The sequence below is a fragment of the Pseudorasbora parva genome, chromosome 5 (assembly GCF_024679245.1).
Source record: "Pseudorasbora parva isolate DD20220531a chromosome 5, ASM2467924v1, whole genome shotgun sequence".
Taxonomy (NCBI): Eukaryota; Metazoa; Chordata; class Actinopteri; order Cypriniformes; family Gobionidae; genus Pseudorasbora; species Pseudorasbora parva.
The window spans coordinates 25,297,024-25,321,148 of NC_090176.1; the positions used below are offsets into that span (position 1 = coordinate 25,297,024).

At 37.8% G+C, this 24,125-nt stretch overlaps 1 protein-coding gene across 4 annotated transcripts in view; it reads left to right on the forward strand.

Annotated features, from left to right (window-relative positions):
* Nucleotides 1–24,125, forward strand: part of thsd7ba (thrombospondin, type I, domain containing 7Ba) — a 385,534-nt gene that overhangs the window by 176,905 nt on the left and 184,504 nt on the right. For 3 of the 4 annotated variants that reach the window (XM_067443589.1, XM_067443591.1, XM_067443588.1), the window contains one exon: nt 13,940–14,269. The gene's annotated coding sequence lies outside the window, so the exon portion shown is untranslated. Of the gene's footprint in view, nt 1–7,709; nt 7,812–13,939; nt 14,270–24,125 lie in introns of those variants that run through there. The other variant, XM_067443590.1, reaches the window with a different exon arrangement.

The window sequence follows — 24,125 nt, forward strand, 5'->3', positions numbered from 1 at the left end:
AAGAACCGGATCAGCCTAATTCATGAACAAATAGGGATGAGTAACAGAATTTAGTTTTTTGAGTGAAGGAAATTTTGGGAAACAAGAGATTTGAGCGAAAGTCTCAATTTATCCTCAATTTAATCTCACTACTGTTTAGGAGAAATAAATTGGATTAAAGAGATCTCATTTGTGATTTTTCAGTCCTCTGGGATATTGCAACACTATGCAGACAGCGTGGAAAACGGACAATGTGTAATCGGTGGCTTGCACCAGCTATTCTCTGTCCATTCAAATGAGTGAATACATTTATTGGGATTAGCAGGCCCTGCTGTAGCCCTAACGGGATTCTAAGATAAGCACATGGATTCGGGAATGCTTCTTTAAGCTGCTGGAGATAAAGATCGACCTATAGATCTCTACCCAGTGACCATAACTTATTTTTAAATCAGCTTTTCATTGTAAGGCAAAGTGGTTTATTGTGGCTCCATCAGTTCAATTCTGAAATCCAGCTGCTTTCTGCGGCGCTGGGAACATGCTGTCTGAAATCATTAAAGCTATTGTCCTTCTGTATTCTTAGACCAAACTGAACAATCTCTCGCTAAAAGAAAGAGGTTTAGTCATAGTCGAAAAAAATAATAATAATACTGGAGGAGAGAGAGACTGGAACCAGTAATAATCCTTCAATTATAAAGGACTCTCTGTTGCTGGAGAATGACTCTTATGTTGTACCGTTTTCTTTAGTAGTGATTTGAGGCAGTTTAATATGTCCATAGCTAAAGCCTAACTTTTGTTTTGTGTATATATAAAATCAATTTGCCATGTGATTCACCTGAAGCTTAATGTAAAAACTTTTGGCCACTCTCTTAAATAGAAATACCTTTAAAAAATGACCTCCGTAATTGAAGAAATTGCAATATAGTTAATCAAGTTTTGTATTTCCATTTAATTCTGAGCATAGGTCAATTTCAAACAGACTCTGGCTCTTAAATGTCATCTTTGACTTTGGATCGAGTAGTTAGAGTAAATGATTAAGTTTTCTATCGTCGCCAGTCTGTTTAACATAATTGCAGTCCAGGGGCTACTTGTTTATACTCTTGCATGTAATTGTTACTGGTAGCCAGTTCACAAAGGGTTTTCATCAAATTAATTGAAATGGCAGACTATTTGATTAAACTGTCTCAAAATTAATTTCCTTATCATATTTGGGTGAAATTGATTTCATGCAGCAAAGCTTAAAGTTTGTCCATGTTGAAACTCTTCCCTGCCGCTTTGTCTCTTAAAAGCTTGCCTGTCTGCACACATTTGCTTCACAATTAATCACACCAATTTGAATTCTTGGAGCACAGCATATGCTAGTAGACAAGCTAATTGTATCCATCAATTTTCGCAGCTTGTGTCAGATTTACATTTCAGGCAACTTGAGCATGAGGCTTTCATGGATTACCAGGAGAGCAGCACACGTTAAACTCCCTTAACAAGCCACAAATCCACAGGTGTGAAGGAATTATAGAGGATTTGTTTTTATTATAATTTGCATTTATTAGTGTCATAATTGATATAAAGGTACATTTTCAGAAAATACCTGTCCGGGATGGATAATAAATGGAGTCTTCTTGATTTTGATCTCCTCTCCACCACCACCATCACCAAAAAAAAAAAAAAAAAAAGAAAAAATAATAATAAAAAAAAAAGCCTGACAGTATTATTCTTTCAAAATAGCTGTTGACTACACTACCTGTTCACCAGTTATGTTAGGATAAGTGATCCATTATGTTTCTGTATCACCATGAAGCTCCATATTAAGTAAATCTGAATATGAAATGTTCTCAAATATATTAATACTCTGACATTTCCTGCACTCTAATCAAATGACATTACTAATATGACTTTATTTTGGAGGCCTTTACTTGTTTTGTAAGTAAAACAATGCAATGGTTGTTTAGGCTGATGTCACACGGAAGCGCTTCTGGGTCCAAACGCTCCATCTTATACCACAAGAAAAACTACAAACGGTGCTAATATACACACACAATGTAGTGTAATACTACAAAAAAAAGTTATAATTAGAACTTTTTTCTACATACCAAAATTCCAGATGGCCTGACAGTAATTCATCTTTTATAAATCGTTAAAATAAAAAATTGTTAAAATCTTTTTTAAATGTTTGAAAAAATAGCGCTCATAAACGGGCGTCGATGGCATTCTCAAGTGAAACGAGTTGAGGCTTGTACCCAGAAACGGCGTTCCTTACGTCACGACTTAACAAGCGGATAGAGAGAGATGGAAAACTTAAGATGGAAGTTATGTTATGCCGGGTGTGATGTAAGTACATTGGTTTACCATTATGTTTGCGGCGAGTGGTGTCAAGAAACCTGTTTCTAGACGTCACTGTTTCCGAATAACTCGAATAAAACGAAGTTTGTTTCCTGTTTGAGCAAAGGTGCAGGGCTGTTCTCATATGAATTCCTTCCTCGTCCCCTTTGCCATCAATGTGCAACGTGACCTGACCCGTACCTACACTTGTTTAACCATCCATGTCTAAGCACCTGCAGCAGGGCCAGTCAGTGGCGACAGGGATGACAGTGGCCCCCTGGGTTTGAGGGTCTCACAATAACCAGTGAGTTGATTGAGTTCACAACCCTGACCTCTCCACTACTCTTTTCTCTTCCTCTCTTATCCTGTGCTGACTTCACAGCAAACTCATGATAAAGTGTAATGGCCTTCTCCCATGACCGCTGGCCGTTTAATTGATTTTTGCACACGGGCACAGGAGATCTGAATTATCTGAGAGATTTACCAGCAGGATAGATTAACAGGACTGAATGGACAGTCTGTGTGTGAGTTATTTGTTTGCTGTATTGAAGCACAGTGGCTGTCATTTGCATTTAATACAATCTTTTGAATAGTGTGTTATGGAATTGGTAAACAGAACTGCATTTATACACAGACATTTGAAAGTCTTTTATGCTCACTAAGGCTGCATTTGCTTAATCAAAAATACAGGACAAACAGTTCAATTGTGAAATATATTAAAATAGAAAACAGTTATTTTATATTATAATATATTAAAATGTAAAATTCCTGTGATGGCAAAACTGAATTTTCAGCAGCCCATTATTCCAGTCTTCAGTGTCACATGATCCTTCAGTTTCACGTTATATGGCAGTATTTTTCCCCCCATGCACGACTGGTTGTTAACAACATCTTTTACTGATTGACAGAGGAAATACTGCAGTAGATTGACTAGAATGCCCTATTTTACTGTCATGGTGAGTGAATATTGTAGAAAACTTCCACACTCAAATGAATAGGCCTACAGGTTTGCAAAGCCCCAGAAAAGGATGCTGTGCGGAGACAACAACCAATAAAACACAGACCTGCAACACACTCATTACAGACACATGAATATTAAAATATGACCACAGAGGAAAAAGAAAACAGAGTTGAAGGTACCTTGATGCATTTTAAAAATCTAACCCTATATAACAACAAACTGCCAAAACGAGGGAGAAACATGGTAGAACATTTAAAAGGTCTAATAATAATTTCAGTACATTTAAGAGCACTACAGTCTCTGAACGAACAACAGACGTCGGTTTAAAGCAGTAAGAATAAAGGGCTACATTTTTGCCCATTCTTCTTTGAATTGTCGGTCAATATCATTGTATTATGTGTATCAGAATAATCCATCATGCCATGATCAGACGCAGAGCTGTATCAGTGTCCTTATTTATGTACATATATTTTATTTGAAGAAGACACGATTAAATGTGTGCGCACATATTTTAGAGCACTAGAGTATAAGAAATATGTCCATACAAAACTTAAACATGGTCTTTATCTGATCTAAATGATCCATTTGGTGAGAATTGTTTTAACTCATCTCGGCGTTGTTCACAGAATCCGTTCATCGGTATTGCGGTACAGTAAAAAATGTATATCATGCCAAAAAAAACCCACTGGTATTCGGTATGAACCAGTATACCGCCCAGACATGTGTGCATGTATGATGGTCACATACGTCCCCGTCCCCCCCCCCCCCCCCCCCCCCAAAAAAAAAGATTGCTAAGTGGTTGCTTTTCCCAAGCGCTAGAGACTTTTATGCTTCTCCTAAAATTCCTTAGGAGAAATGAAAATAGACACAAATGAGACATGAGAAATATTTGTGAGAAAATTAAAATAAAACAAAATATGTTTTAAAGTTAAAAGTTTTGAGTTAAAATATGAGTTAAAACGGAGAAATGCTAGACAGAGATGTGATTTTTCACTCCAGAGAACTCGTTTCTACTGCTCTAGAGTCCAGTGGAAGCGTGCTTTGCACCTCTGCTTCCAACGCTTTGCATTGCACTTGGTGATGTAAGGCTTGGATGCAGCTGCTCCGCTATTTAACCCATTCTATGAAGTTCTCTACACACTATTCTTGAGCTAATCTGAAGGCCACACAAACTTTGAAGGTCTCTAGCTATTGACTCTGCAGAAACTGTGCGCCTCAGCATGCGCTGACCCCGCTCTGTGATTTTACGTGGCCTTCCACTTCATGGCTGAGTTTCTGTTGTTCCCAGTTGCTGCCACTTTGTTATAACACCACTAACAGTTGACCTTGGAATATTAGTAGTGAGGAAATTTCATAAATTGACTTATTTCACAGGTGGTAACCTTTCAAGGCACCACGCTTAAATTCACTGAGCTCCTGAGAGCAACCCATTCATTCAAAAATGTTTGTAGAAGCATCTGTATAGGTGCTTGATTTTACACAACTGCGGCCATGGATGTGATTGGAACACCTGAATTCAATAATTTGGAGGACTGTCCCAATACTTTTGGCAATATATTGTATTTTTTAATATTGTAAAAATAAAAAAATATAATTTAACTAAATACCATTTTACATTTCAGAATATTAAGGGTTACTATTTTAAATTGTCCCAAGCATTGTATATGCAGCACATTTTCTAAACACACTAGAAAGGGATTAGATAAGTCTACGTGTTTAATATAAGAGATACATATTTTCTTTTTATCAAATGTAGCCCTAGTGTACCAGTGCTTCATGGTTGTTGAATAACCCTTCCCCCCTCTCTTTTAGCATTGTACTTGTACTACCCTTATGCATGTAAATATAGGTCATGATTTTTTCTATTAAATCATTGTGCAACAAAACAGTGTCTACTCTAAACGACTTCAAATATGATCGAAATGGTGTGGATAAATGAGATTGAAAAAAAAATGCTTTCACATCTCAAATATTTCTGCTAGATATAAATTTGATCACATTAACATCAAATGGAACTTTTCGCTTGAGTCTCTTGCTCTTGCTTCTCCTGAAAAAAAAAATAAAATCTAACACTCTCAAAATGGCCTCCTTAGAAGTGTTTGAAGAGACCTCAACAACATCACACACTGTGCTCAGAATTCTCCTTAGAGAATATGGTGGTCTCACATTTGTCTCCTCTATAGTTTCAGAAGAGACCTCAACATCAGCACAAACTAGGCTCAGATTTCTCTCCTTAACTAGAGAATCTGGAGCTATCACATTTGTCTCTGCTCTCAACTTTACAAATTAAATTGCACTAAATCAAGTACCTGAAAGGCACTAAAGTAAGAGACAATCCATAAATTTAGAGTTAAGAGTGAAGCTATGACTCCTAATTGCTGGCACACAATAAGAGAATAGAGCTGTTCAGTTTATGAGCATAGGGCACATCATTTGTTCTTGGCTTACAGAAGTCTTACTACAGTAACAGTAACCCTGAAACTTTCTTTGCTGAAAGGCAAATTAAAGGCTTACCACTCAATCCTTGACTAATTTCATTAATAATACATTGTAAAAAGAGTTTGTACTAAGACATCTAATTTGTGAAATTGTTGAGATCTCTTCTAAACTTTAGAGGAGACTAATATAATTCCAGTGTCTCTTGATAAGGAGATAAATATGAGAACAGTGATGGTTACGATGCGATCTCTTCTGAATCTTTAGAGGAGATAAATATGAGAGATTCAATTTAAGAATTTCTAGCTATGGAGAAAAATCTGAGCATAATAATGTGTGATGCTGTTGAAATCTCTTCTAAATGTTTGAGAAAAACGTGTGATACAGTGTACAGTAAGGAGAACAAATTATGAGCACAGTAAGTGTGTGATGTTAATGAGATCTATTCTAAAAAAAAAAATTAATAGACAACACATGTGAGAAGAGAGAGAGAGAATCAGAGTCTCTAGCTAAGGAGAAAAGGTTGAGCTCAGTGTGTGATGTTGCTGATATCTGATATATGTTGCTGAGTGTTCGAGTTTGTGTCTTTTTGCAGGAAGCAAGTGTGAGAAGCGAGAGACTCAAACAAAAGTTTCCATTTTATGTTAAAGTAACTTAATTTAAGATCAATTTTAGATGTTAAAGAGATGTTTCTTTCCTCTGGACAGTTTTTTTAAACTGTCTGTTCTGTCCATAGTGACTTTACATTTAATACAGGAACAATCCCCCTAGAGAATGGTCCATAAGAGCAACACTGGCTTTTATTTTTGCTGATTGCAGGGATTGAACCAGCATTCTCCCGGTTACTAGCCCTAAACGTTACTCATATACCACCTGCTCCAATAGAGGAGCTCATCATTTTATAACATCCACTTTCACCCTCATATCAGTCATTCCATTATGTCACTCATCTAATTATTTTATTGCATAATTCATCACATGTGTTTGCATTAAAGGGGTGATTGATAAGCATTTTTTGAAGGCTGGGTACAAAAACATTACTTTTCACATATTTTACCTTTATTCTACACCGCCGTGTCCCTTCTTGTAAAAACTGGCAGATAGCTTCCTAGTTCTATAAAGCCGCTCCCTCAGAAATACGCAATGGGCTCAGATTGGTTAGCTGGCCACGTGATTTGTGATTCGCTAACCGCCGAGTCTACGTTGTCTAGAAACGTCACGCCCCTTACCATTACAAGTAGTTGCATATGCTCAGGTGTGCTGTAAAAAACAATGGCGTCAATATTGCCTTATCAATTTGAGCTCAAATCAGACCCAGCGACTATTAATGAAGAGGATCAATCAGACCTGTGCAAGAACAGCTGTTACAGGATGTTTCAGAATGGTATGGATTTTTATTTATTTATAGTTGTCTCATACTTTGTATACACTGTCAGAAAAAAAGGTACATTGCTGTCTCTGGGGCGGTACCCTAAGGTACAAAACCAAAAAGGTACTAATATGTACCTTTAAGGTGCTACTATGTACCTTTAAGGTACTAATTCACTCTTAAAGTACTGATATATACCTTTTAAGGTACTAATATTTGCCATTTAGGGGTGAGTAAGGTACAAAGATGCACCTTTTCACTTTTGTACCTTTTCACTTTTGCCCCTGTGACAGCACTGTACCTTTTTTCTGAGAGTGTATAGGCTGTTATATGTAAATGCTACTAATGTTAAAGATATAGTACAGCAGAATACATGATTGCCTTGTAGCCTTTTTATATAATCATTCTAACAAATAATACTACAATTCTCAAAGGGAATATTTGATTACAGACTGGATTTGTGATCGCTATTGACTGTATAGATTTGGGTGAGAGTCTACGCAGTAGAGAGCAGGAAATACAGCCGCGATATCAAAAGCCTGCCCACACACTCGCAGATGCAGAACAATTCATTATGTTGGTGTGGAATAAACATATTGCTTCGATGTCGATTTTTTTTTTTTTTTTTGTTTTTTTACTCTAGCAAGGACAGAAACAGCTTCAACCAATCACATAGTCTACAAGGAAACAAAGGTGACGAAATGTCCAGTTGATGCCACTAGCTATTCACTCAACATTAACTTTTGCCAGGTATGGCATTTCTTATGAGATAACAGCTGTAGTTCAAGTTAAAGCTGTAATGTTACAATATTTGAATGCGCATAAACAACAGCTTCTGTTTCTCGACAGCATGGCAATAACATGGCTTTTGTTGCGTGTTCCCTGGGGCAGAGTTTGGGTACATTTTAGTACCCAAATGTCCAGTACAGAATACAACAAGAAGCTTGTTGTATTCTCTACCGGACATTTGTTCTTAAAAAGCTTCTTTAAAAGAAAAAACACATCTTCTTTTTCTTTGAACTTTTAGCTTTGTAACTGTGCAGAACGGTTTATGCTCAAACTGCAACATTACACACTAACTAAACTTTAAAAAAGTAAAATCACAATAAACACTGCTTTAAATGAGACTCGGTGGGACCAGATACTTCAAAATGAAATGGAACAGCCAAGATGGGAACATCTTCCCATTAAAAAAAAAAAAAAAGCCCAAGCTAGCAGAGCATTCTTATCTGAAATCAATTTTTTTTTACTTGCCATTGGAGTGCTTGTTGAAAAATAAAATCTTCAAGGAATTAATAATCCAAGATGGAGTCAACAGAAATTTGAACCTGCCACTCTCCGTTGAGAGTTTTATGGGAAGCAATGTTCCAAGACTGATCCCTATATGCTATCTCCTCACCGCTGGAGTGTGACTGAAAACGCATGAATGAATCGATCAGGTTTTTCTTTTGAGGTACAATCCTCTCTCTTTCTCTCTTTCTCTCTACTATTCATTTTTTGCTCTCAGACTGAAACGTGCCACATGCTTGAAGTTTGGGAAAGCCATTTTGGACACAATGGTGGGCACTTAAAAGCCCTGGGAAATAGGACGGAGGTCAGAGTTGGTGGAGGGAGGTAAAGCGTAGCATTGGAAGTCAATATGTGACACTGGGTTGGAGAGAAGAGAGATGGGAGGAGGGCATGCGGTGTTAATAGAATGAAAGAATCAGCAGGATGAGCTAGCCGGTCCAGCATGCAGTGTTGACAGGTAATCATTGAATGTCAACCATGAGGAGGCAACAAAAGCAGCAGAACTCTCTCTTTACTGGTTTTAGTGTCTCTGATGGTGGATGACAGCCGATAAAGTTCCACAATAATCCCACAGTGCTGACTGAAACTTGTGAAATGAGACAATACTGTCGGATGCTATCCACTAAAACTCCACATCTAAAAAAGTGGCAGTAGTGCAAGTTCTTCTACTTTTCATCATATAAACCAGTGGCTGGTTGCATAAACTGCTTAGACTAGCCATAAAATGCAGTCATCTATTGTTTTTGTTTTTTTCTTCACAAAGTTTCTGATGGTAAGTAAGACTGATCACCTCTTGTCTTACTGTTAGTTGATCATACATAGTGGCTAAGTTTATGCAACTTGCCCCAGAAGTCCTTATCTAGGGCAATATGAAAACAGTGTTTTCTAGTAAACATATCTAAACATTCTTGAAAAAAAAAAAAAAAAAAAATGAAGAAATTTTTTGTAAATAAAACTTGTTTTCAAAAAATATATACAGCCGTTCAAAAGTTTGGAGAATATTAATGGTCCTGTCCACTAATAGTCAAATTATTTTTAATTTTTTTTGAAAGAGGTCTCATGCTCATCAAGGCTTATTTAAGGAAATAATAAACACAAAAACAGTAATATTGTGAAATAATATTAGAGTTTAAATTAAAATAACTGTTGTGTTTATATATATATATATATATATATATATATATATATATATATATATATATATATATATATATATATATATATATATATATATATGCATATCATGAAAAGGTTCTCTAAACGAGCTATTAACCTAATCATCTGAATCAATTAATTAACTCTAAACACCTGCAAAAGATTCCTGAGGCTTTTAAAAACTCCCAGCCTGGTTCATTACTCAAAACCGCAATCATGGGTAAGACTGCCGACCCGACCCTGTCCAGAAGGCCATCATTGACACCCTCGAGCGAGAGGGTAAGACACAGAAAGAAATTTCTGAACGAATAGGCTGTTCCCAGAGTGCTGTATCAAGGCACCTCAGTGGGAAGTCTGTGGGATGGAAAAAGTGTGGCAAAAAACGTTGCACAACGAGAAGAGGTGACGAGACCCTAAGGAAGATTGTGGAGAAGGACCGATTCCAGACCTTGGGGGACCTGCAGAAGCAGTGGACTGAGTCTGGAGTAGAAACATCCAGAGCCACCGTGCACAGACGTGTGCAGGAAATGGGCTACAGGTGCCACATTCCCCAGGTCAAGCCACTTTGGGCTACAGAGAAGCAGCACTGGACTGTTGCTTACACTCTAAAAAATAATTCAGTGGCTTAGTAAATATCACAGTAATAATTAACTTTATTAACTTAATAAAATCTCTCAATATCATTTACTTGATGGTTTTAGTTAAACATACCAAAATAATTGACTAAAAATCCAACAGTTAATTTTGTCTAAAATTTATAGTTATATTGAAGTTTTTTTCACTAAAATAATTTAGTATTCAAATAACCAATTATTTAATTTAAATATACTTAATACATTTGCGAAATTTATTTCAAAATATTTGAGAATGGAGAATTAAACCGATCTGTTTCAAGAACCACAAATATTACTTAATTAAAATCAAGATTATTAATATTTAACACACACTGAAGAAATTGAGTAAATTTACTCGATTAAAACAATGCGCCCCTCCCCCACCCCCTGACGTGACTTCAGCTCGACGGTTGAGTGAGTGCGGATATTTGAATTCTCCTCCGTCACCAGAGCAGTTTCTTCTTCTCAGCGTCGCAGAATTGGGGCATTTCCTCGGTGAAATTCAGGTTCGTATGTTTTTTTTATTCTATATAATCATTACTGTGCTAAAAGGCATTTTATTTAATTCAAAACAACATGCAGGCACAGTGTGAGTCACCTTTAGTTAACGTGTGGCATTGGTCTTTGAAACGACTGCTGTGTTGCTCAAAACACACAACTTTAAAGATAATGAATATAATGAATGAATAATTGGATGATAAAATCTTATTAAAACTGGGCACTGTTTGTTTATTGTCAGGTTATGGAGTCTGGCGCCTGGCAGCATCTTTCAGCTACAAATGAAACGCAGGACAGCGGTCTCAAGTTCAAAGTCCACCCGCAGACCGCTAACGTTAGTCCATCTCAGGCTCGAGAAACAGCGCTGATACGGTGGAAATGGGATAACAGACCGGTTGATTACACTTGAATTACTTTTAAATGTTTAATTTTTACTTCTAAAATGTTTGTTACATGAGTTTAAATGTTGTAAAATAACTCTTATTCTTTACATGTCAAAACAGTAATATATGCTGTAACGTTATTGCTGTACTCGTCGACAATAAAGGCCATGTCATGTATAAGTGTGTTTGTGTGGACTGTGGCGTATTTTACAAAGGTTTAGAGGAAATTAAAGTTATACTATACAAGTTAGTAATACTCATAAATAAAAACAGTTCATATTAGTCATAAATATTGGTTTTTAAAATGCTTTTTACCCAATTTTTTCTACTCAATTGAATTTGTTAATGTAACAAATACAGTTAATCAGCTCTACTTAATTTTTTTACTTACATTTACTCAGTTCTTATGGTGTCTATAATTGATTTCACTGCTTTAAAATTTACTCAATTTGTTTAGTGTAAAAATGTTTCACCAAAAAAATTAAGTAAATCATAGTATTAGTTTTTAGAGTGTAGTGGTCCAAAGTACTTTTTTTCGGATGAAAGCAAATTGCCAAATTGCCTGAAGTCCAGTGTCAAGTACCCACAGTCAGTGATGGTCTGGGGTGCCATGTCAGCTGCTGGTGTTGGTCCACTGTGTTTTATCAAGGGCAGGGTCAATGGAGCTAGCTATCAGGAGATTTTGGAGCACTTCATGCTTCCATCTGCTGAAAAGCTTTATGGAGATGATTTCGTTTTTCAGCATGACCTGGCACCTACTCACAGTGCCAAAACCACTGGTAAATGGTTTACTGACCATGGTATTACTGTGCTCAATTGGCCTGCCAACTCTCCTGACCTGAACCCCATAGAGAATCTGTGGGATATTGTGAAGAGAAAGTTGAGACATGCAAGACCCAACACTCTGGATGAGCTTAAGGCCGCTATTGAAGCATCCTGGGCCTCCATAACACCTCAGCAGTGCCACAGGCTGATCGCCTCCATGCCACGCCGCATTGAAGCAGTCATTTCTGCAAAAGGATTCCCGACCAAGTATTGAGTGCATAACTGAACATAATTAGCCTGACGTGGTCATAGTCAGTTCTAGTCAGAATATGAGTCTGAAACTGCTCCATTGGGCTGTGATTATGGGGCATGTTTCAACCGAACCAGGAAAGACCTCAATTGGATAGACCTACAACCAATCAGAGCAACGAAGCGACGCATTGTCAAGTGTCAACAAAGTTCAACTGCACTGTGTTGTCAAGTCCGCGTTTTTCCGCGGGTTGTTTTCTATGTCCGCGGGTTGAAGCGACTATTATGTGATATATAGACCCATGAGTGCGAATTTTAGCCGGCAACCTTGCCAAAATAACACACATTTTACCCCCAAACGCCATTTTTCCCCTGGAGAACCCCCCAAGAAGCTATTGTTTAGGGCTAGTAGTTGTCGGGTTTTGTTGTAAAAACTTGGCAACCCTGTCTGCACGTGCGCTGAAATCTGGCTGGAATACACGATTTTTGCCGGTGTTCTAAAAAAATAAAATAATTTAATGATAAACGGAGTACTTACCCAACATGAGCATCATTTCTGAGAGAAATAGTGAAGGTGAATGCATACACAAGCAAGCTCTCCGTTACAGATTCAAACAAATATAATCCAAGCCCCTTTGATGACGTGCATGATTACGGTACTGTGTATTATCTGTCCGTCATCGTCTAAAGCCCACCCTGATGATTTCATTGGTCCGAACAGTTTCTGTTCGGGGATAATTACTCCTCTATGGAGCAAGGCCAGACCGAACTGCCCGACCTAAAAATATTGTGGGCGGGGCTAAGTTGGAATCCAGCCTAGAACATAATTATGTGAAGGTTAACTTTTTTGTATTAAAAACACTTTTCTTTTATTGGTTGGATGAAATATGCTATTTTTTTGAGAATTTGGGGTTTTCATGAGCGTTATGCCAAAATCATCAGTATTAAAACAATAAAAGACCTGAAATATTTCAGTTGGTGTGCAATGAATCTAAAATATATGAACGTTTAATTTTTTATCATTACATTATGGAAAATAATGAACTTCTATCACATATGCTAATTTTTTGAGAAGGACCTGTATAATACGTAATTTATTGCTGTGATGGTGATGTTGAAAGACTAAATTTTCAACATCATTACTTCAATCTTCTGATGCGGAAATCATTCTAATATGCAGATTTGGTGCTTAAAACATTTCATATTATTACCTATTTTAAAAACAGTTTACACAGCTTAATGTCTTTGTGGAAATGGTGATTTATTTTTTTATAAGAGAATAGAAAATTCAACTTTTGAATAATTAAATGTATCCTTTCTAAATAAGTATATATATATATATATATATATATATATATATATATATATATATATATATATATATATATATATATATATATATATATATATATATATATATAATGTGTGTGTGTATGTTTGTTTGTTTGAGTAAATACATGTGTTTATATATGTATGTGTGTGCATATGCTCAGTCATATACAATCATACACTATATGGTGGATGAAGAGAGAAAATTATTATTTTTAAATAAACACTTTAATATCATTATTTATTAACATTTAATCAATACTTGATCATCGTATACAATTTAATCAAAAATGGGTTATTTTAACTATCTGTTTTTATTATATACTTGTTACCTATTTTTTCACCATTTCTTTGACATCTGTGAGCTGTTTCAGCTGTAGAGTGTTCCAGATTCCAGATAATTTTAAGGCTTGGAATGAAACATTAAGGGAACTTTCTAGGTTATAAAACTAAACCAAACTCCTTTGACCACACCAGGTCTCCTCCTTAAAGTATGTGTTATTGTCTGAGGGCATGTTTTCAACGATTTCTGTTTTGTTGGTCCAAACTAAAACTCTCCTTTTCTCTCGCCCTCTTTTTTTTTTTTTTTTTTTAGCCCTGCTTGCTTCAGCACACTTTCTGGGAGGAATTTCCGGCAGTGGATACTTCATCCAGCAATCGCCAAAGGGTTATCTGTTCTCATGGTCGGTGATGGTGTGACAGACACATCTTTCACGCTCTGATCTTCCCGAGGGGGAACCACTGAGGATTAGCTGGCAGATGATGCATCAGGGGGAGGAGGAAAGGCTGTGTTTATCTGCTGTCCCTGTGTCACAGAGAGCTTCTGAGGAGCATTCAGCTGCCAGCAGCATCAGCGGCCCTCAGCCGTCCAGCTGTTCACCTCACTGCCACAGCTAAAGTGATGAGTCCCAGCCTTTCCTTTCAGGTAGAAACCGCCGTTTCCTCGGTCTAATTGCCCGGTAACCCAATTCCCCGGTCTGGGCTCAACAGTCTTCGAGTCTGTAATGGGTGGAAGTACAGTGTTGCATGAGAGGTCTCTGCAAAGCTGCTTTCCCTCGTTTCCCTGTGCAACTAAAACTAATGAAGAGAAATAGCTGCCATTTTGGGTCCCTGTGCTCACTGCATGTCACTTAGAGGAGACATCTATTTATTCAATTATAAGACCGGTCTGACAAGGGTGGCTCAGCTGAGGTTTCTCCTTGTGTAAAGTATTATCAGTGTTTTAAAGCCTTTTACTGGTACAACTGAGTATTTTACCAATATAATATAATTTATCCATGTACTGGAATGCACTCCAGAGGTTTGGCAGGTTAGCATGTCGACTGTGTGGTTTTTGTGGTGCCATCACCCAATCAGCATCATGATGTCATTTTATAATGTGTCATATTGTACTGGACTGCTTTTAGGACAATGATTTTAATCAGATATTTCATTAATAGATATTTTTTTAACAGGTTTCACATGGGAAAATTTCCATCCATCCATCCCATCCATGATAATCGACTAATCTACTGTTTAAAGGGGGGGTGAAACACTCAGTTTCAGTCAGTGTCATGTCAATCTTGAGTACCTATAGAGTAGCATTGCATCCTGCATATCTCCGAAAAGTCTTTATTTTTTTTATAATTATATAAGAAAGATGCGCTGTTCCGAGTCTTTCCGAAAAAAGCCGAGCGGGTGGGGGCGTGTCATGTGAGCGGAGCTAAATAATGACGTGTGCAGCAGCGCGCTGCAGTGAGCAAAGTGAGTCGCTCTGTGAGGAAAGTGATTCGCTCATTGAGGAAAGTGATTCGCCCGCCGCGTGAGGAAAGTGATTCGCTCTGTGAGGAAAGTGATTCGCTCAGTGAGGAAAGTGATTCGCCCGCCGCGTGAGGAAAGTGAGTCGCTCTGTGAGGAAAGTGATTCGCTCTGTGAGGAAAGTGATTCGCTCTGTGAGGAAAGTGATTCGCTCAGTGAGGAAAGTGATTCGCCCGCCGCGTGAGGAAAGTGAGTCGCTCTGTGAGGAAAGTGATTCGCTCAGTGAGGAAAGTGATTCGCCCGCCGCGTGAGGAAAGTGAGTCGCTCTGTGAGGAAAGTGATTCGCTCATTGAGGAAAGTGATTCGCCCGCCGCGTGAGGAAAGTGATTCGCTCTGTGAGGAAAGTGATTCGCTCAGTGAGGAAAGTGATTCGCCCGCCGCGTGAGGAAAGTGAGTCGCTCTGTGAGGAAAGTGATTCGCTCTGTGAGGAAAGTGATTCGCTCAGTGAGGAAAGTGATTCGCTCTGTGAGGAAAGTGATTCGCCCGCCGCGTGAGGAAAGTGATTCGCTCTGTGAGGAAAGTGATTCGCTCAGTGAGGAAAGTGATTCGCCCGCCGCGTGAGGAAAGTGAGTCGCTCTGTGAGGAAAGTGATTCGCTCAGTGAGGAAAGTGATTCGCTCAGTGAGGAAAGTGATTTGCCCGCCGCGTGAGGAAAGTGAGTCGCTCTGTGAGGAAAGTGATTCGCTCAGTGAGGAAAGTGATTCGCCTGCCGCGTGAGGAAAGTGAGTCGCTCTGTGAGGAAAGTGATTCGCCCGTCGCGTGAGGAAAGTGCTAATACAGATCGACCGCCGGCCTATCAGTGGGTAAGTCAGTAGCTACTGGTTATATCACCTGTTTAGCAGCCTACGAGCCAGCGCTTTGATGGGCGTAGGCTGTTGCTTTCGCTCTCTCCCTCTCTCTCTCTCACGCGCTTCCGGTAGAATTGTCCGTAAGGCCCATACAAGGAAATTCCGCCCCCACTAACGTCAATGGGAACGCATGATCTCAAAAAACTTGCCGAAACTTATGACTAACCGGAAGTAGTATTTTTGACAAAGAAATACTCCCATCAAACGTCCACCTTAACTTTTGAAACTTTGTCTATGTTTAGTATGGGATTCCAAGTCTTTAACAGTGTAAAAAGATCAGTATGCATGAAACAGCATTTCACCCCCCCTTTAATAATCATCGATTATTGCCATTGCCATTAACAACTAATCAGCAAGTTTTGAACGATTATTCAATTAGTTAAAACATTGAGGTGTACATATTCGGCCCCACTTTATACTAGGTGGCCTTAAGTACTATGTCCTTACATCAAAAAATAAGTACAATATACTTACTGTGTTCAAATTGTATTGCAAAACACTTTTACGGATATTGAGGTGGGATACGGGTAGAGTTATGGACAGGTGTGGTGATATATGGGTCAGTTTAAGGGTATGGTTAGGTGTAAGCAAAGTGCCAACTGTGTAATTAAAAATGTAACTACAGAAATGTATTACAGACATAATTGCATGCAGGTATTTTTAAAATGTAAGCATAATGTAAAAACATGTATGTACACAATAAATGCATTGTATCAAATTATTAATTAAAATGATAGTACATATTAGTTAAGGCCACCTAATATAAAGTGGGTCCATTCTACCTATAATATAAAAAAGAAAATCACTTTAGCCTTTTGAAATGGATGTTTTAATGAACTTTGAACCAACTAAACCGTTCATTCTCTTTAAAGGACAACTCCGGTGAGAAATGACCCAAGGGGTAATTAACAGATGGTTACCGAGTATATCGTTCTCTGGGATGCATTTTCATGAAAATTGAATGTAAAGAGTTTTATCTCTAAAAACAGATTAGCTTATAACGCTTGTCTATGGGGCACATGGTAGTGAAATTAAATCTCTAGTTAATACCACTTAAAATAACCTCACACCAACGCACACATGAGAGTCCCTACATGCAAATCGAAGCATTGAGAACTTAGTACGCGTACAAACAGTTTAATAAGAAGATACTTTATAAACACAGTACATTACACGTTTACGGTCAGGTGCCATCTTGGAAAACATCTTACTTGCCCTGTGCCCCATAGACAAGCGTTATAAGCTAATCTGTTTTTAGAGATAAAACTCTCATGATCGTTCTGATTTTCATGATCAGAACGATCTACTAACCATCTGTTAATTACCCCTAGAGTCATTTCTCACCAGAGTTGTCCTTTAAGTTTTGAGAATTCTGTCCAAATCAAATCACACACAAATGCTTTCTACACATTGTTTAAATATTCTGTTCCCTTCCAGTTGAAAAATAAAAAAATAAATAATCAGCTGCAATTCCTCTGATGAAAAAAGTGCTGCTTCAGGACACAAAGAACAATTATTACAAGTATACAAATTACAATCTTTTTTTACATTACAACTGAGCTGACAGATTCTCATTCACCTTTTAATTAACAGTATGAAACCACAACTGACATGAATGATCCTATCTCCTTTTGTAAGTTGTCATGCATATGGAACAAAATACAGACAAGTGATAAGACTATAATACCTAATAGTGTTAGGTTATAAGGACTCCTAAACTCGATCAAGCTTTATTCTATCCAAAATAAACCACATTACTCTAATTATTATTTATACTTTAATCATTATTGTTAATATTATTACTATTTTTAGTAGTATTGCCTTCTCCAATAAAGAGATTTTCCACTAATTAGTTAGCTTCAGCTGGAGAACTCTCCTCTCACCAGCTCCTCTTGTGCTGGGATGTTTCATCTTTAAATGCTGCAACATGCACGTCATTCTCCCATTAAAAGCATGTTGCCCTTTGCATGTATTGCACACGACAACATTCTTGGTTCGAAGTTTTGTGAAACTTTCCCACACTTTGCCAGATATGCGCTGTTTTCTTCTACCGCAATAGCATTTAAGCTGCACTCTAGCGCCACAGCCCCATAGCGGTCAAATCGCGATATTGCAGGCCCTTACATTAGGTCACGTGAGATCAAACGACTACTCGACAACAGATATTTGTTGACAACAGTGGCGTAACTTTGTTTTAAAAAGTGGGTGGGACATAAATTGCGTGTCATATGCACGTGAAAAACTGCGTACTAAATGCACGCCAAAGCTCATTTTGACGTATGAGGGGCGCTCATACGTCAAAATGAGCTTTGGCGTGCATATGGTAGGCAGTTTTTCGCGTGCATATGATATGCACTATATGGCGTATTAAGGGGGGTTGCATTGCTGATGACAATGTTATATCAGATGTACAATAACAACTGCAGAAATTTTTTTATTTTTTGGAAAGCAATTAAATAGTTAATTTATTGATATAGATTTAATCTAATCTAATCGTTTAATTATTGCATCTAAACACAATATAGCGTTGTGCCAAGAATTTTCACGTGAATAAAGGCATATAGATTTGCGCACTTTGCTTATAATCCCTGGTCTAGTCTGTTAAACTTGTTAGAAGTTCTCGTTTCTAATCTGCCCTCGTAGCCTATTTTTTCTCTCATCAAACCCGAATATCATCAGTAGGCTACATCAAGAGCAGGGACAGTTTTTGTGCATTTTGTTTCGTGATCTGACTGGAAAAAATGGAAAGTCTCTGCAACGGCGTTAAGCGTTAGATTAAAGCGCTCGTCTGTGTGAAGACTGCATGAGCCGCGAGAGAAACCTGCACCACTGATAACAGCGGCAACGAGATCGCCTCTTATATAACAAACGAACAAAATTATAGTGCCTACTCTTCTAGTTAACCAGAGATTTTTTGTTTGTATTAGTTAGGTTCATCCGTGAAGCAAGATGTTTTAAAAAATGTAGTGGGGACACACGTAAATTATGCCTATGGTTGACAATATTTGCTGACAGATATTTGTTGACAATGTCGACTAATCGTTTCAGCCCTACCATCCATCCAATCACATTCATCCGTCCCTCCGTCCATCCATCCCATCCCATCCTATCCCAACATCATGCCATCCCATCCCATCACCTGCTAGCTGCAAAATATTTTTGTTAACAAAGCTATTCGCAGTCATGATTAAATTGTTGGTTAAATTGGTTAAAGAGATAAAATATGGCTAGACATTCGGTTGGTCATGTGATCTCAACATGGCCATACCCATTGGGTCACTTTTATTGGGGCTACACAGCTACAACTTCATCTCATGTGCCTGTACATGAATGTACTTTTTTTTTTAAAGTACTGAAAGTAAAACTTTTTAATGAGGGAAAAGATACTGAGTTTACCTTTAAAATATTAGTGTCAAGAAGACTTCTTATTTCTCGCTTTCTTTTATGACGCCAGCTTGCTAATACAGTGCAGGCAGAGGCTTATTATCAAGTCGTGTGCTTCCGAGGTTTTATGGACAAATAAGGAAGCAGAAATGACAGGTGGCGTACAAAGGTTTGCTCGGCTTGTCGAACACAAGCCAATTGGATGCATTACTGTATGGAAATTGAAGCAAGGGGAAGGCGTCTGTGGTACAGTAAACAGGATTAGGAGCTTTTGTTTCCTTTGCTGTCAGAGCCGGTGGTGTCCTGCATAGAGAGATCTAATGGAACGAGTCTGGCTGAGACTGCAATAGACCTGTTACAGACAGTGCTTTAGTATCTGCTGTGGGAGTTGTAATCAAACGATAATTACCGCGCCCACCTGTTTACAGACAGCTCAGCTCAGATGCCCTGTCCCATGTGAAGATTTTGGGAGGATAAGACGTTCTACATTACAAATAGACCATGCTATTTAAATTTTTTTAGACAGAGTGTTTCAAACATCATTTCGAATTAGAGTTGGAATTTGGATTTTTAAGTATTTTTAATGTTCTTTGGGATAGGGCAGAAAAATAGCTCTTAGGTTGGGTGGACATGGTTGCTCATGCTTTAGACATTTTTTACATATTCCTGTGTGGGTCTTATGTTTTTGTCCACTTATGTTTTTGTCCACAATTATTAATTTATTCAAAAATGCATAACAAACACACTTATTAATTTCAGTGATTTGAATGCAGGACCTGGTTCACCATGTGCAACATTTTCCTGATCCTTGTTGAACAACATACCAATCCTGGAACAACATTCCAATCAACCAATCAGTTTTGAGGGACATAAAGTTTACAGTCAGCTGCAAAAATAACCCTGTCCACATTTTTTTGTGATAATTTACCGTGAATATCTTCTAGTAAATCTGGACCTTTTTTAACACTAAATAAGGGGTCTTCTATAATATTGATATAAATATAGAATATAATAATAATATGTGAACCTGGACCACAAAACCAGTCATAAGCCACTCAGGTACATTTTATGGGTCAAAATTATCTCTTTTTTTATGCCAAAAATCATTAGGATATTAAGTAAAGATCATGTTCCATGAAGATATTTTGTACATTTCGTGGTTAATATATCAAAAATGTATTATTAGTACTAACGTGTTGCTAAGGACTTCATTTGGAATACTTTTAGCGAGATTTTCTCAATAATTAGGCGATTTTCTCAATAATTTAGACTTGCACCCTCATATTCCAGATTTTGGATTCAGATTCTCTGCCAAATATTGTCCTATCCTAACAAACCATACATCAATGGAAAGCTGCTTTATCAGCTTTCAGATGATGTATAAATCTCAATTTTATATATATATATATATATATATATATATATATATATATATATATATATATATATATATATATATATATATATATATATATATATATATATATATATATATATATATATATATATATATATATATATATATTTTTTTTTTTTTTTTTTTTTTTTTTTTTTTTTTTTAAATGTTTTCCCCCTAAACATTTTTAATATGTAAAAAAAACACCAAAAAAATATGTATTTAAACTGCTTAATATTAAAGGAAAGGCGAAAAACAAAACAAAACAAAACAAAAACATAAAATAAGAGCGGGGTGGGCACCAGTGATGCTCGGGTTGATCCAAAATGAGTGGGTGCCTGCAGTCACCCGTGGTTACGAGTCATCCAAAAAAAAAAAAAAAAAAATGATATCCAGGTCGCGGTCGGTAGTGTCGTTTGAAACAACGATGCCAATTAAACCTTTGTAATTTATATAATACTAGACACAATTTACTATAAAATCCATTGGCAAGGAGGATCCTCTGCGTTCCAGCATAAGTGCAGCCAGTGAGCACACATTCAGCTCCGCAGGTCATGTCATAAAGGCGAGAAGAAACCGTCTCAACCCAGGGACGGTTGATTTAATATTTCTACACAGCGTGAGGAAAGCTATAAATAAGTGGGCTAATCTTCTGTTTTAGGCCACTAACGGCATCTTATAGCCCTTTTAACACCTTTCCTGTCATGGGACAAAATGGCCGATTGGCAATTTCCCAAAATGTTGAACTGAGAAATGCCATTGTACCAGTTTACAAGGCTACTTTTAAACGCATAGCTCAGTAATGTCAGTTTTATGTATTTTCTGAGAGGGGGCGGGAGTTTTGTTGGGAAGGTCATGGGAGAGACGCACACTTCGATTAGACTGGATAAACACATGCAGCATCTTAAGTAAATGAAACGAAATAAAATAATAAATTGACGCTACGATGAGCATTTACTACTTTTAAAAAATGTGGTTCGAGTTGCGGGCGGGTTAGTTGAAAATGACGGTCGGGTACTGTTTGTCTGTACATTGACCCGCGCATCACTGGTCGGGACCACTGACCAAATGAGGTTGTTAAACACAAAAACTATAGCACATGTAGATGTTACACCATATCACTCGGCAAGAATGGTGAAAAGCCTTCTGTTTGATGTTGATGTGGAATTCACTGCCTCAGCTAAAACTGATAAATGAATTCCCTTGTGCTTCTTTGAAGTTATATTTGAGCGCATGACTTTTCACACAAATCTGATATGTAACCCACCCAAACTGGAAAAAGGTAGCTTTTATCCAATTCAGCCAGGCCCCTGCATAGTGGTTACTAAGAGAGAACTGCATGACCTGCACGCCTATGAAATTTGAACCAGTGCATATTTAAATTGAATGGTTTGTTACTTAGATATGGCAGTATAAATGAAAATCTGAAGGAGAGTCAATGGCTCCGCCTGAAAGAGCTAACGCGTGTGCTAGTTGAGAAAATCGCGACTGAAGTGTTATGAATCCTGAAGCGCAGAAGCGTTCTCAGGTTCTTAAGACTGCACACTGTGTTCCAGTCTGAGCCCACAAGCTTTGTTTGACCTAGTTATTCTAAAAAGCAGCGCAGGACTTTGACGCATTTGATTTCCAGGATGGCTGTTGCTGGTACGGCGGGTGACAGGCACATGCAGAAACGTGTCAGTATTCACATCCTCCCTACGGCTGACAGGTCACGGGGAAAAGGCCAAGTCCATCACGCCGAGTTTTTCACTCTCAGTCTGGATGTTTGCTAGGCTCTACGTAACCTTTTGTAAATCTTCACTGTAAATATTGAAGTTTTATAATATTTGTGTGTTGTATTTGACAGCATGCAGGATTGTGGTGTGCATTACCACACCATATTTATAGGCCTGTCTGTGTGTGTACAGTCTGTGTGCATAAGACATGTCTGTAAACTGTCCATCATATGTCTATGGATTAGTATAGAGGTTGGTCATTTGACTATAGGTTGAGAACGTATTAATTGCTTCAGTGTTCTGTTATTTAAAACTGCAGTGTTTAGCTGAAGAACAGCTGTTCTATTTAAAATTAGTTAAGAAATGTAGATGAATTCGAGAGACCGATGTTGTGTCTCGATTCTGAAGGAAAGCTGACACACAGTACAGGTCAACACCACTCATTTATTCACTTGGAATAGAAACGTTAAACTGAAATATGTTATCAAAAATTGAATGAGCCATGCTCCAAAGTCCCAAGCAACCAGCTCTAGCATTTTCAAGAGGATATCTGTGTATACCCTATTGAAAATATCTAATTCTATCAAGACATTTACTTGTGGCAGCAGTAAAAGGATAAGAGATCTTCTTTCACTCCGTCAAGGCCTCTCACCATATTCCTCTCAAATCAGATTTTCCTGCAACACTGCTGAAGCAATGAAATAAAAATCTAATTTCCCCAAATGAAATCAACCAAAAACCAATTGGGAGCTGCAGGCTTTCCCTGAGAAATCACATCAGAATAATTCCACATTCCAAACACATATTTTAGTCTGATAGCAATTCATCCATCAACACACCGATTCTGTCTAGCCGCCTCGAACAGATCGTCCGCAGGTAATGCATTGTATGCCGTCTCCATAAGAGGAAAATCAATCAAAATTTTAATTCAGATAATACTGTAATACAGTGGTCTATGCAGAGCTGTGTCCCATATATGAAACAATGATGCTATAAAATATAGAGATTCCCATTTCTTGCCGCGGGACTGGTGTGAATGAATAACCTTGGTTTGTGCTGCCGAGCTGTTTAAATGAGTTACTTTCCCATTTCGGTTGTCAATGGAGAAGTTTATTACATGTGAGAGGCATAACGTGGATCCGGCCCATTGAATATTTGCCATTTAAATGGTGTGCAGATTTCCATCTGTCAGCGCGTGACAAAACAGACCGTGCGTGCAGACGGTAAAAGACGTTTATAGTTCAAGATCAGCTGCTTTAAAATGTGAATAGTACAACTACAATAGTGTACAACTGCTATCTCTGAATGTTTGCAAAAAAGTTTATTGTAAATCAGATAGCATTAAAATTCCCTCTCATGTATACACAGGCTTGGAGAATCAGTGATTCCAGAACTAATCCTTCACCCAAAGGACATAAATTAGCGGCAGGGGACAGAATTAAATGAGTAGCAATGAAAAGGTGTTAATATCCTCAATTACTTCAGGGCTGAAGGACCCAATGCTCTGCCTGTGTTTACCGGTAGTTGCCGCATCAGTGCATGCAGCTTTAAAACCAAATGACTAATGTAATAATTCCCAAGAGTTGTTTGTCATGCTTGCTTGGTGTATTCGCTCCCCAACAGGTAAGAAAGCATAATCACC